We start from the raw sequence: 14,053 nt of genomic DNA, 5'->3' as shown, positions 1-14,053 counted from the left end.
ATGTTTTATTTTTATTGACCTAACCTGTACTGTATAATGTTGTAACATAGGCATTTGTAAATAGTAGAATTCTGTCTATAGTTCCTGGAAAGATCTAGAGAGTTACATAACTTTTGTACAGGGTGTGTTACTTTGTTGGTATGTGTTCTAGAAAGCGTGTTCTGTCTATTGTGAAAAAATACGACTTTCGCGATCATGCGTATTCTAGAATGTTAGTCAAAATTCTCGATCGAAAGTAAGGTTGTGATTGGTGAGTCTAGGTGGCGATAGGGAACACATGCACGCTGATTGGTTGCCTCCAAGGCCAGTAATTCCTATATATAGTGAGCGAGGCAGTGTTCGAATTAATTCTGTATCCTGAATTCTGTTGGTCTCGGTTTATCTGTCTGCGAGCAGCCTATCTGGATGACGTCCCTCCGGTTTTCGGGATGGCGCACTCCTCGGGTAAGCACTCTTAAATTCCGTTCCTGCTAAAAATTCCGTAATGTTCCGATTTGGTTTTCATACAGGAGTCTGCCCTAACCTCGCCTAGATTCACCAAATTAGCTACTTGTGACGCCTTAGTTTTTCAGCTAGACTTACCTGTTCGTTTCCGAGGCTTTCCCGTTTTGTTTCACTAAAATATGTATATTGTAGTTTAATAGTATTTCCCTTGGGGTTTGCCTCTGATAGTTCTGTATCACTTTAGGTACGCTAGATTTTGGATAACCTGTAAATTGCATTGTACTACTGCATTGGTAACTAGATGTACAGTTCATTTGTAATTTGAATTTACACTGCTACGAATAACCTATGTATATCACTGAACTTATAGCTCATAACTTGGAATGTATATGTAGAATTATCTTGTAAATAATATTTTAAAAACTAAGGATCACGGTGATTAATTTCGGAATCCGCTATCTAAGCCATGTCCATGCCTTTGGTAGGTTCCCAGCCCTTTCATCTTCCCGTTTTGTCGTTCACTAATTGGCCCTACTGATAGTTACGTACTTGTTTTGTTGGAGATCCGCGTAAAGGCTAGTTACTGTTTTACCAAGTGTGTAGTGTTTTCTTATATTGTGTATTGTACTCTTACCTTCCCCTTTTAACTGTGTTTGTGTCTTGTTTGGTGTTACCACTGTAGTAGAGGTAACAATATTGTTTTTCACCCTTATGAATTACATTATTGAATCACCTCCACTGTAACCCCTCTCAGTTTTGTGCATCTTAATTTCCTCGTAACTACTACAATAAATAGGCTTATCAAGGATAGTGTTTATATTAAAGTATATATTTTAAATTTATTTCATTATCATTTTAATATATGTGAGGTGGAGACAGTAGAGCGATGGTCTTCTGAACTCAGGTTGGTGGATTTGATCACAACTCAGTCTAGTGGTATTTGAAGACGCCAGCCTCATGTCAGTAGATTAACGTATGTGTTACAGTTCTCATGCGGGACAAAATTTTGACGTCATTGTCTCCTGAAGTTGTGAAAGGATTTTGTGGGAAATAAAACCAATAACACACCTGCCAACCCTTTGGGTTTACCCAGAAACTTTCTGTTTCTTAACTCGTCTTCCAGTTTTCTGATTTAATTTCACTTCTTCCTATTTTTGAACAATATAACCTCCAGACGGTCCATACTCTTCCCCTAGGATAAATTATTATGTGCTTGTGTAATTTACGCAACCTCACTTTCAAGTGTATTTATTTGATTCTTTATTTGGCGAGTGTATAGCCCATCCGCCTTCGTGTATCGTGTTTCCTTCTCACTATAGCAGTGTTTGCCTTACAACTGGGAATTCGGGGCGGCAGTTGTCCTACAAGCGAGGAAGGCCACCGACTCTGTTTGTTAATTAATCGGGATGACCTCCTGTGGGTGGGGGACGCAGACGAAGAATACACCCATGGTATCCCATGCCTGTCATAAGAGGCGACTAAAAGGGGCGACCAAGGGATGATTATATTAGAACCATGAAACTCCTTGTGATTAGTACCACCACGCAGGGAACACCAAGGGTTGCTTTGCGCGTAGTACCACTATGTTAGGTACCAAATAGGTTTGTGATTAGTAGCAAACGAGAGCGTGACGGCTTTTACAGTACCTGTGATTAGTAGCACTATCTGAGTGACACCATGGGATGATGGAACCCATGGTTCTGGCTTGCCTATGATTAGTACCCACTATATGGGGAACACCACAGGGTAGTACGAGTCCCTGTGGTTAGTACACTTACGTGACGAACACCATAGGTTTGCGTTGCCTGTGAATGGCGCCACAATGTGCGAAACACATTAGGTCTGTAATACATGTGCGAATTTCATTACCTGTGAGTAGTACCATAATATGAGGATTACCGCAAGTCTACGCTACTCTTTGATTAGTACCGCAACATGACAAATACCATGGTTCTACTTTTATTGCGATAAGTACCATTATGAGGGGCCGATAACTTGGATTTTGGACTCCTCTTGACTACAAGCATCATCGATTCAGTATCGTGCTATAGAAGCAGTCCTTGGTCAATAATACTATTTTTTTATGCCAGCTTCTGTGCATGTGAGACACTATGGGTCATTTCCACTGATCGTTTCAACTTCATATCCATCCATCCGTCCGCCTATCCATCCTTCCTTTGTCCCCACGTTTTGAATTGTGGTCAGTTGAGGATTTTGGGTTTTTAATTTGTCATCTCATTTTGTACCATTAGGGGACGGTGACCTAGCTGTTTGGCCCCTTTAAACAACAAACATCAATCATTTAAGCGGGATGAAAGAATGAGTTTGTTATTGTGTTATTGTGTGGTTCGCGCACTGTTTAACATCATTCTGTGCGTAGTTTCATTGGAGGTTTAGGCCACGTGTTTTTTCTTGCGGTTCTGTGCTTTTCCCCCCTGTCAAAGTCGTAATAATGTATGAGACATATTGGTCTGTTTTGTATGTGATAGTTTTGCGTATTTCAGTGCATTAATGTTCTTTCTTACTCCATAATTTTATTGACTTGGATGTATTTCAGGGAGTTGTGTCGGTGACAGTTTCTGGAATTTTCTCTTCACGTTAGGCCAAAAAAATATAAACGTTATCTCCAAGTGTTTAGAGATACCTATAAAATTGAATTTCCATTCATTTTACAGTCTAAGAAAGGAAACTATTATGCATTTTATTCTGTATCTCGATGTGATATAAATATTATTTGTATGTCATCATCATCATCATCATCATCGTTGACCAACTCCAGTTTCCCAGGTGTGGTATACAAGCCCCTTCCATTTTGTTCTGTCCATGAACCATTCTTCATTCACAATCTGCTCCCAATCCTGACCTTTCTCCTCTACATCCTTCTTCACTAAATCTGTCCACTTTTCTCTAGGTCTGCCTACTGGTCTCTTTCCCCTGATTTCTCTTTCATACTCCTTTCTTGCAGACCTGTTGGCACTCCTTCTTTTCACATGACCATGACATGGATCTTCTTGTGTAAGGAGTCTTCTAGTCCTACGTCTTCTCTGACTTTTTCATTCCTGATTTTATCCCTCCTGGTCTTCTGGATCATTGTGTGTAGGAACTTTATTTCTACTGCTTGGAGTTTCAAGTTGTCCTTTCTTGTTAATGTAGTGATTTCCAGGCTGTATATGAGGATATGGGTGTAGTATGATTTATACAGTGTCATCTTGGTTTTGAGTGGTACTTGTTTATCCCATAGTAGCTATCTTACTTGGAGGTAAAAATGTATTGCTTTGCTGATTCGACTATTTACTTTATATTTAGGTAAGTTATCCTCGGACATTATACTACCCAAGTACTTAAATTCTGTGACACTGTCCAGCTTAGTGTCATGTAGCATGATTTCTGGCTGATTGTCACCCTTCTGTACCTTCAACACCACCGTTTTAGCCTTGTTGATGTTTAATCCATATCTCTCAAACTCCTGACTCCACCCCTGCAGTCTCTCTTCTACATATTTCTCTGAGTTACCCCAAATTACTACATCATCTGCAAATGCAAAAGCTTTTAAGTCTTGTTGCCCCTTTTCTTTTAGCGCCTTTAATATGGTATCCATTACAATAAATAATAATAGGAGCAGAAAAGCACTACATTGTTGTACTCCCCTTTTTGTCTCAAACCAGTCTGACAGTCCAGAACCGACTTGTACACAGCTTCTGGTTTTCTCGTGAAGCACCTTAACTTTTGAAATTAGACTGTCTCGAACTTCAAGCTTTCTCAGGCACTTCCAAATAAGCTCCCTTGGTATGCTGTCATAGGCCTTTTCATTGTCAAGGAACAGTAGATATAAAGGCTTCTCTTTTTTTTTCCAATGTTTTTCGATTAGCATCCTGACAGCAAATATAAGATCTGTTGTTGATCTTCCAGGCCTAAAGCCATATTGTTCCTCTTCTAAAAGTGGTTCTACAATTTCTCGCAGTCTATTCTCTACAATTTTTCCAGAATTTTTAGTCCATGAGAGAGTAGTGATGCCACGGTAGTTGGTACATTTCCGTCTGCTGTGTTTCTTGAATATAGGTACAATTATACCTTTCTCCCAGTCTTCTGGGATGGTATTTTTCTGCTATACTACATTTAAGAGTCTATATAGCCATTGGATTGCTGGGGTTCCTCCTGCTCTCAACATGTCCACACTTAACCCATCTATTCCTGCAGCTTTCCCTTTCTTCATACTTTTAAGGCTCTTTGCTATCTCCGTATTTTTACTGGGCTCTTCACTTTTTCCACATTCTTCTCTGTTTTGAATTACATTTGATGCCTCTCCATTCAGGAGCTTGTCAAATAAGGTCTTGAATTCTCTCCTGATTCCATCTTCCTCTTGTACTACTGATCCACTGTCCTGCTCTATTACCTTGATGTCTTCTAGGTTATTTCGCTTGTTTTTAATTACTCTGTAAAGAAGTTTCTTGTTTCCTCTGCTGTCCTCTTCCAACTTTTCCACAAATTCATTCCATTTTTTTCTCTTTCTCTTCTCGTAGTATCCTCTTAGCAGTAAGTTTTTTTTGCCCTGTATAGTTCCTGTAGTTAAGTTATTTCTTGGCCACCTGGATCTTGTGCATCTCTTTGCTTTTCTTTGTCTAGCATCTTTTTTGCCCAATGTCTCTCTTTTATAGCCAGTCTGACTCTGTCATTCCACCAAGGTGTGTCTTTTTCTTTCATGGTCGATCCTGTTACTCCACACAGGATCACAGCTTCACCTACCAAAGTATCCTTAAAAATTTTCCATTCTTCTTCTACTGTATTCATTTCCCCTTTTGGTAAGTGTCTCTGTATCCTTATTTTATATTCTTCCTTCAGCTTGGCTTCTTCTAATTTCCAAGTATTCACTTTTTGTTTTCTTTTTCTTTTCTTTGGGGTTGTGTTAGCCACATGATTTAGGTCTGCAATCAATAATATATGATCACTGTCCATACTGTCACTGGGGATAACTTTGACATCAGTTACATATTTCCCCTCATCGTTTGTTAGTGATGATATAGTCGATGAGAGTCTTATGTTTTCCATCCCAGCTATATCTGTCTTGTTTTGTGGCTGTCTTGTTTTTGGAAGAATGTATTTTTGATTTTCAATCCATTTCTTCTGCATAAATCAAGCAGTTGTTCACCTTCTGCATTTCTGTTCCCAAACCCATGTGGTCCAATGATTTCCTCATAACCAAGTCTGTCTGTCCCAACTTGTGCATATAAGTCCCCAACGATGATGGCATTTTCTTCATCAATTATATCTTCTAGATCCTTCTCTTGAGCACTACATCCAACTTGTGGTGCATATACCTGCACTACTGTGTAATTTGTGGACTCCAGCTGCATAGATAATTTAATGATCCTATCATTCTTATAGGATACTTCGGTAATGGCGTCCATGTCTTTTGTTATCAGGACAGCTACAACATTTCTGGCCTCTTCCTCGCGTCCACTCCATACTAATTTGTAGCCATCTCTGAGAATCTTGCTATCTGCCTTTCTCCATTTTGTTTCACTCATTCCCAATATGGATAGATTTTTCCTCTTCATCATGTCGATCAGTTCTTCAGCTTTTCCAGTCAGGGTCAAAATATTCATAGTCCCAATTCTTACATTGTTCTTCGGACATGTCTTTCATCGGAGCCATGTTGGCCGTCATACTTGCTAGATTTGCTCGAAGACTTTGTCAATTTCGGTATTTTTTATCTCCATCCGAGGTTCGTTTGAATGTTGAAAGCAATTTGAAGGCGCTACCACTGGCTTGCTAGGCCTACCATGGATCTTCGCATTGATACTTTGTTATGCACTAGATCAGGGCCTCTCAAACGCCCAAAATTTCGCACGTGCAAACAGCGGCGCAGAGTTCCTGTGCACAGTGCATCGGTCCCGCTCGGCTCAGCTCAGACCAACGCTTCGTCTCTGGGCTACCCGGCTAAGCTCGGCTCAACTCAGCTCGGATTTGGAGCGCTACGGAGCAGGTGAGGAAGAGAGAGACAGGGGGAGCGAGCGAGACAGGCATGGGGAAAGAGGGAGACAGCGCTATTGCTCCAAATCGAGGAGTGGCGGTCTGCCCTCTGGTCAACCAAGCGAAGTCGTCTTTTGCACCGTGCACAGTGCATGCACCAGGCGCATGCACCCTGAGAGGCCCTGCACTAGATGGTCAGTGCCTGACACGCATTTCCTCATGTTAGTTAAGTGTATGGTTTACCCGCCAATACTCGGGAGTTGCCCACTGGGCGATGGGGTCGCCGCATCCTTACACCATTATTTGTATGTGTGTGTCATAAATGAGAATGATTCGGTACAATTTCTTGTTACCTTTTTTATGTTTTCTTAGTTTAAGATTTTAATGGTCAAGTTGCTTTGTAACTATAAATATGTATGCTTTTATCTTGTATTTTTTTCATCGACACCGCTGCGCAATGTAAGTGATGAAATCCAAGAATCTAAAAAAATCTTATTTTTGATTTCTAGAAGTTGGCAGTTGCATTAAGATTATTCATTTATAATCTATGTGTTTCTAGGAGAAAGTAAGACCTGTACTGCAATACAAGGAGAATTAATTGAGTTGATTGATTCTTCTTTTGTAATTTTCACTTACTGTAGATCTTGCCAGTCTGCCAAATGAAAATAGTAATTTATACACTATACTGAACTTGGAGAATATCAGGGAGGATTTCGACCAGGTAGAAGCTGTCCAGATCAAATCATTAGTTTAAAATGGATAATGAAGCACCAAAGAGTTCGAAGTAAGGGTCTGGTCATCACGTTTGTAGATTTTAAAAAAGCATACGACAGTATTCATCGTGACTCATTATTAAAAAGCCTTAAAGAATTTGGCTTACATCAAAAACTTGTTAACCTCATTAATATGACTTTTAAAAATACGAAGGCAAAAGTTAAATTTAGAGGTGAATTATCAGAATCATTCACTATAAGAACTGGACTTCGACAAGGAGACGGACTTTCACCATTGTTATTTAATTGTGCATTGGAGAAGGTTATGCGTGAATGGAACAAGAAATGCCAACCAACTATCAAGATCGGTAGAAATATTAAACTCAACTGCCTTGCTTTTGCGGACGATTTAGCATTACTTGCAAATACAATAGAAGAGGCTAAATTTCAAATTGAACAACTAGAAATTATAGCTAAAAAAATGGGATTACAAATTTCATTTGAAAAAACAGAAATGATGCCAACTTTTAAAGTTGATTTACCAGTTATTCAGCTGAACAGTAATAAAGAGATTAAAATTGTTCAGAAATTCAAATATCTTGGGGAAATAATAACATGGAACACAAATGAAAAAGAAGCAATAGAACACAGAACAACTAAATTTAAACAAGCACAAAGACTTACCTGGCCAACCTATAAAAAAAAATCTCTTTCGATAAACGCTAAGCTGAAACACTATAATTCCATAGTTAAACCAGAGGCAACCTATGCTAGTGAAACTTTATTCAAATTAAATGTAAAATCTACAACAGACAAATTACAGAAAACTGAGAGAAGAATTCTTAGAACAATTATTAATAAAAAACACCAAGTTGATGGACAGTGGAGATTGTTGCCTAACAACATTGTCTATCGTGAATGTGAATCAATAATATCTACAATGCGTAAAAGAAGAATTTCCTTTTTCTGTCACATATCAAGATTAGCAGACACCAGGATATTGAAACAACTATTCGATTACTTTTTGAAGAATAAAATCAATAATAATTGGTTCAAAGAAGTTCAGGACGATTTGGAAGAATTGGGTATAACTCGGCAACAAATCAAAGACAGAAAAGAGAAGAGGATTTTGAAGAACAAAAGCATAAGTCTCAAACTAAAAGTAGTTGAACGGAAACAATATACTATATCGGACACACAAAGGGCTTCCAGGTCGGAGAGGATGAAAAAGTTCTGGGAGAAGAAGAAGAAGAAATTAACTCAAATGTATTGATTTCAGTGCTCCAATGTGGGCGTAAAATATGTAAATAATAATAATACTGAACAGAGAAAGTGAAGCGCCCAAAAAAGCATTGTCAAAAGATGTTTGTGTGTTATGTTAGTGATGTATAAATGATATCATAGATGTGACCCAGAAAGCTCTAGGTGTCTAATAATGAAGTTATAATGCAGAATGTCCCTGCACTGGCAATATTTGTCACTGCTGTATAAGGTATAAGACCGTTGACAAGAACAATATTACCATTTCAACTTGTTTGAATGGGCCTGTACAAGGGTGGTCGGTTGGTGTGGTGGATAACCTATCTTGTGGTGTGTGAATACAGTATCATAACGTGGTGTATTGCCCTGTGGGAAGAACAAAGTTTGTACATCACATAGGGAAGATTCCAGCCTGGCAGTCTGGGTATCCCCAACTAGCATAGCCAGTGTCCCAGAGGACCATCCAGGCACAACTAAATGAAGGTAGACTACTATCACAGAATCCTCTGCTCATACTGCTATTGACACAGATGTATAGTGAGAGGCATGGCATTTTCGCATTAATAAGCACAACAAGAAATATTTTGAAGTGATTTTGAGATATCTTAACAAATCATATGATTCTGGTTAAGAAATTAGTGATTTTGTTTTTGCAAATTACAGCGAATTAAAGCAAAATTTACATATTTTGCGATAAGTGTGAAAATGCAGCAAAATTCATGGAAAATAACGATCTTGAAATTGTATTCCAATATCACGTGTGTGAAGGGAAACAGAAGACAGGATGAGGATTTCTCTTTTCGATAGAAGTATCTCTTCATATTAATATTCTATAAAATCCCTTAACAGTATGGCCATATAGGGTGAAAGCTATGGCCATGTAGGGTGAGAGGGTAATTTGTTATGTAATATTGATTAGGCTATATTATTGTTCTAATCAAGATTACATAAGGAATAATGAATGATTATCAATATTGTTTCCCTTTATCTATCTTTCACATAAATAATTCATAAATCTCACAATTAATCCTTTTATGAATAATTTTAGGAAATGATTAACGCAAAATTAAAGCGATAGGGCCAGCCCTATTTTGGGAAATAACTCAAAAAATTTTCCTTTCCACTAAATTGAACATATAAATTAATGCAAAAATGTCATCCCACTATATGTAGTTTAGCATTTCATCTTTGTTTCAGAAACATGAGCGTGCGCATCTGTGAGTTTGCATCCGGGAGATAGTGAGGCTCGAACCCCACTGTCGGCAGCCCTGAAGATGGTTTTTCCATGATTTCCCATTTTCACACCAGGCAAATGCTGGGGCTGTACCTTAATTCTGTGGCTTGGTAGTAAAAGGGCCAATGTCATTTTTTATCGAAATTGAGATATTAACTGATACAAACGCGTTTTATCCTGGCTTGCAACTTGTTAAAAGGGCCAATGTCTGTGTTAAGTACTAAACAAACAGTTAAAGTTTAATTAAATAAGCCCTTGCCAATAATGTTAGATTACCAATAAAGATTAGAGACCTTGCAATTTTTAAAGAATACAATAGAAAAGATTAGCATTTAATAAGGTGACTTCCACAGAGAAAGTACTATAAGCAAAACTTCAAATGCTCATAGCTCAAAAACAGGTTTTTTTGACATTGGCCCTTTTAGAACCAAGCCACAGAATTAAGGTAACGGATGCTTCCTTTCCACACCTAGGCCTTTCCTATCCCTTCGTCGCCATAAGACCCATCTGTTTCGGTGCAACGTAAAGCCAGTTGTAACAAAAACAGAAACATGAGCATTGGAGGTAGGAATGGCATTGCATTGCCATTATGGATGCTTCATTCTAAATGGCATCCCAGGGGCCAGTGTCACCATCTACGGCATATTGTGGAATCATAAGCAGTAAGTTTCATAGTGATCCATACTGAAATCCAATTACAAATTAAATCTAAAAAGCTGGAAAAGGTGAAACCATATGTAGCTTTTTAGCTTTTAATTTGATATTGTGCAATGATGCAATGTTCCTACTTCTCAAGTTGTAGTGTTGGCAGCCGTTACTTACGACTCCAGAACCTGTCTGATTGTTTTGCAGTGTTCACTGCAAATGTACTGACTGTCCACGTGACCCTCTAGCCCTGATTTCTGATATTTCTTTTGTGTGTGATGAAAGCATTCTACAACACTAAAATACTTGACCCTTATTACAGCCATAGTAGAACAGCCTCACTTAGATACTATCACCCTACCTTGGCCTGCAAGGTCACCAGGCCTTTCACCAATAGAGCTTGTGTGGGGTGGGCTCGGTTGTCATCTGCAGTCTGTGCTGACTGCTCCCAAACTCCATGTGTAGTTGGAGAAGAAAGGAATGTGCCTCATTGCAGCACACAGTGCCTGTTTAACACAATATATCACTGGTTACCATCTTCCCAAATGTTGCCTATTAAACCCTGTGAGATCTGCCATAATGCTCTAGTGTAGACACCCTTACATTAAGTGTTGGAGCATAATTTGCTGAACACTTTCTGTTTACAATATGTTTTTCGTTGACAAATTTATTTAATGAATTTTCTGTGATTCATACATGGTGTTTCCTTTCCTCTGTCTATTAGAGTACTAGCAGTTACCCACGGCTTCACTCGCGTGGATTTCGTAATTTGATGAAAGTAATCGTTGCTTGCTACTGTACTAAGACATATCTGAAAATCCCTGAAGTATAAAAACTCAGATACCGAACTTGATAGCTGGAGTCGCTAAAGTGCGGCCAGTATCCAGTAATCGGGAGATAATGGGTTCGAGCTGCACTGTCGGCAGCCCTGAAGATGGTTTTCCATTGTTTCCCATTTTCACACCAGGTGAATGCCGGGGCTGTACCTTAATTAAGGCCACGGCTGCTTTCTTCCAAATACGAGGCCTTTCCTATCCCATCGTCGCCGTAAGACATATCTGTGTCGGTGCGACCTAAAGCAAAAAAAAAAAAACAACTCTGCGATATATTGAGTTTTATTTACTCCAGAAACTCTTTATAAACCATGTTTGTGGTATTGCCTTTTGGGTCTAAGATGACCATGCGACATAGAACTGTACAAGGGAGAAACAGTCTTTTCTCAAATCGAAAATAAAAACATGTTTCTTTATTTTTAAAGGAGATTTCAAATGCCTATTTCCACGTGTGTAACATCGTAAGTTTTTGAGACATAAGTGAAATGAAAATGAAAATCTATAGCCTGTTTCCAGTCATTCGACCAGCTTAGGAATGGAATGAATGAAGCCCCCATCTAGCGGCGAGGATAGGAAATGTGCCAGCTGCCGAAGCCTGTCTCACTCCTCTGGGGTAATGATAAATGACTGACAGATGAAGTGAAATGTTATTGAGAGTGTTGTTGGAATGAAATATGACAGGGAAAACCGGAGTACCCGGAGAAAAAGCTGTCCCACCTCCGCTTTGTCCAGCACAAATCTCACATGGAGTGACCGGGATTTGAACTACGGTATCCAGCGGTGAGAGGCCGGTGCACTGCCACCTGAGCCACGGAGGCTTCGAGACATAAGTATCCCCGTAAAAATAATTCAGTCCCTTTTTCAGTCCTTCACCCACCCCCACCTAAGTGGATTTTCCAAAAACAAAAAGATACGTTTATTTTTAAAGGAGATTCCAATTACCCATTTTCAGTTTTTGAAATATAAGTATCCTCATACAAAGAATTAAACTAATTTTTCAATTCTTACACACACACACACACACACACACACTCACTCACTCTCTCTCTCTCTACTGTATATATTTTTTAAAGGAGATTCCAAATACCAATTTTAACGTCTGTAACATCTTTGGTTTTTGAGATATCGTTATCCTAATTAAAAAGTTCAACCACTTTTCAGTCCTTCCCCCCCCCCCCCCCAAGTGATTTTTCCTAAAACAAAAAATATTTGTTTCTTTATTTTAAAAGAGATTTGAAATATAATTTTCTCGCCTGTAACATGTTAAGTTTGAGATACACTGTAGATATGCTCATTTTAAAAATTTACCCTCTTTTTCAGTTCTCCTTAAGTTGTTTTTCTGAAAACAAATTATGTATGTTTCTTTACTTTTACAGGAGATTCCAAATACCACAATTTACTTTTGGAACATGTTACATTTCTGAGATATATTGTCGAAATAGTCTTTATATAAATTCACCTCAGGCTGATGACCTAGATGTTAGGCCCCTTTAAACAACAAGCCCCATCAAAATTCACTCCCTTTGTCACTCCTGCTCACCCTTTCCCAGTAATTGGATTTTCCAAAAACAAAACCAAAAAAAAAAATGTGTTCTTTGTTTTTAAAGGAGATTCCAATTACCAATTTTATTTATTCACGAAGCACAAGATACAGCTACACTGAGCAAATTTCACTTGCACTGTCAACAGACTATTCAACAAACGTAAACTTTCATAATAAAATATAGCAAACATAACAAAATATAACTGGGAGATTGTGGGTTCGAGCCCCACTGTCGGCAGCCCTGAAGATGGTTTTCCGTGGTTTCCCATTTTCACACCAGGCAAATGCTGGGGCTGTACCTTAATTAAGGCCACGGCCGCTTCCTTCCAACTCCTTGGCCTTTCCCATCCCATCGTCGCCATAAGACCTATCTGTGTCGGTGCGACGTAAAGCAACTAGCAAAAAAAGAAACAAAACAAAAAAACCAAAATATAACAAGATCAGGTACACAGCCTACTAATAACAACTATCCAAATCGAAAACCATGAGAATGTCCATGTTCATAGCCAAGTCGTCGTGGGTCAAGATGGCGGTATAATCCCTTCACATCAACTTATCTTTAAGAGACTATTTACACACCTCTCGAATACACTTTTATTTGATGCTATATGAAGCTCTTGTCTCCTATTAATATTGTTAACGACCGAGCTCGATAGCTGCATTCGCTTAAGTGCGGCCAGTATCCAGTATTCGGGAGATAGTAGTTTCGAACCCCACTGTCGGCAGCCATGAAAAGGGTTTTCCGTTGCCGTAAGACCTATCTGTATACATCCTCGCTATTTTGATTGATGTGTTCGACAACCAATTTATTTTATTGTGTTTGTTCTGTCCTTGTTTTTTTTAAAGCTTTTTCTTGAATATCTTACGGCTGATGATGTCTACAAGTTAGACGAAACATGTCCCGTATTATTTAATAATGTTGTTTAAATAAATAAACAATAAACTTATGGTATTGTAAAGGTGGAATATTGACTTAACCTTAAAGTATACGTACGACAATACGGACTTTACGATGAAATTTATTTTATGTAAAGACCTATCTGTGTCGGTGCGACGTAAAACAACTAGCAAAAACAAAAAAAACAAAAAATATATTGTTAAAGAGTGTTGGGAGGTGGATTAGGAAAGATCGTTGAGAAGTATTGAGTGCTGAGTGTGGGGAATTTGGAGAAGGTCTTTGGTTCTGGTGGAGCGGGAAGGAACACGGAGAGAGAAGAGTGAGACAAGATGTTCCGAGCGGTAATGCCCATTTAAGATCTCGTGAAGGAAACTCAGGTCAGCTACCTGTCACCTGATGTGTAGTGGTGACATATTAATTGCCATTAATACCTGCTGCGTAGACAGATTTCTGAGCTTGGGGTTTCTGTTCCTTACACTTACAGCAAAGAAGGACACTGCTCTGTCTAACTGC

General features: G+C 38.8%; 1 protein-coding gene across 5 annotated transcripts in view; it reads left to right on the top strand.

Annotated features, from left to right (window-relative positions):
• The window catches only part of Cbl (E3 ubiquitin-protein ligase CBL), a 468,900-nt gene that overhangs the window by 287,864 nt on the left and 166,983 nt on the right, over positions 1–14,053 (top strand). The window lies entirely within an intron of this gene.

The sequence above is a fragment of the Anabrus simplex genome, chromosome 1, assembly GCF_040414725.1.
Source record: "Anabrus simplex isolate iqAnaSimp1 chromosome 1, ASM4041472v1, whole genome shotgun sequence".
In the NCBI taxonomy this organism is placed as follows: Eukaryota; Metazoa; Arthropoda; class Insecta; order Orthoptera; family Tettigoniidae; genus Anabrus; species Anabrus simplex.
Note: the sequence above shows the minus strand (reverse complement) of the source record. Positions and strands in the feature narration are given on the sequence as shown.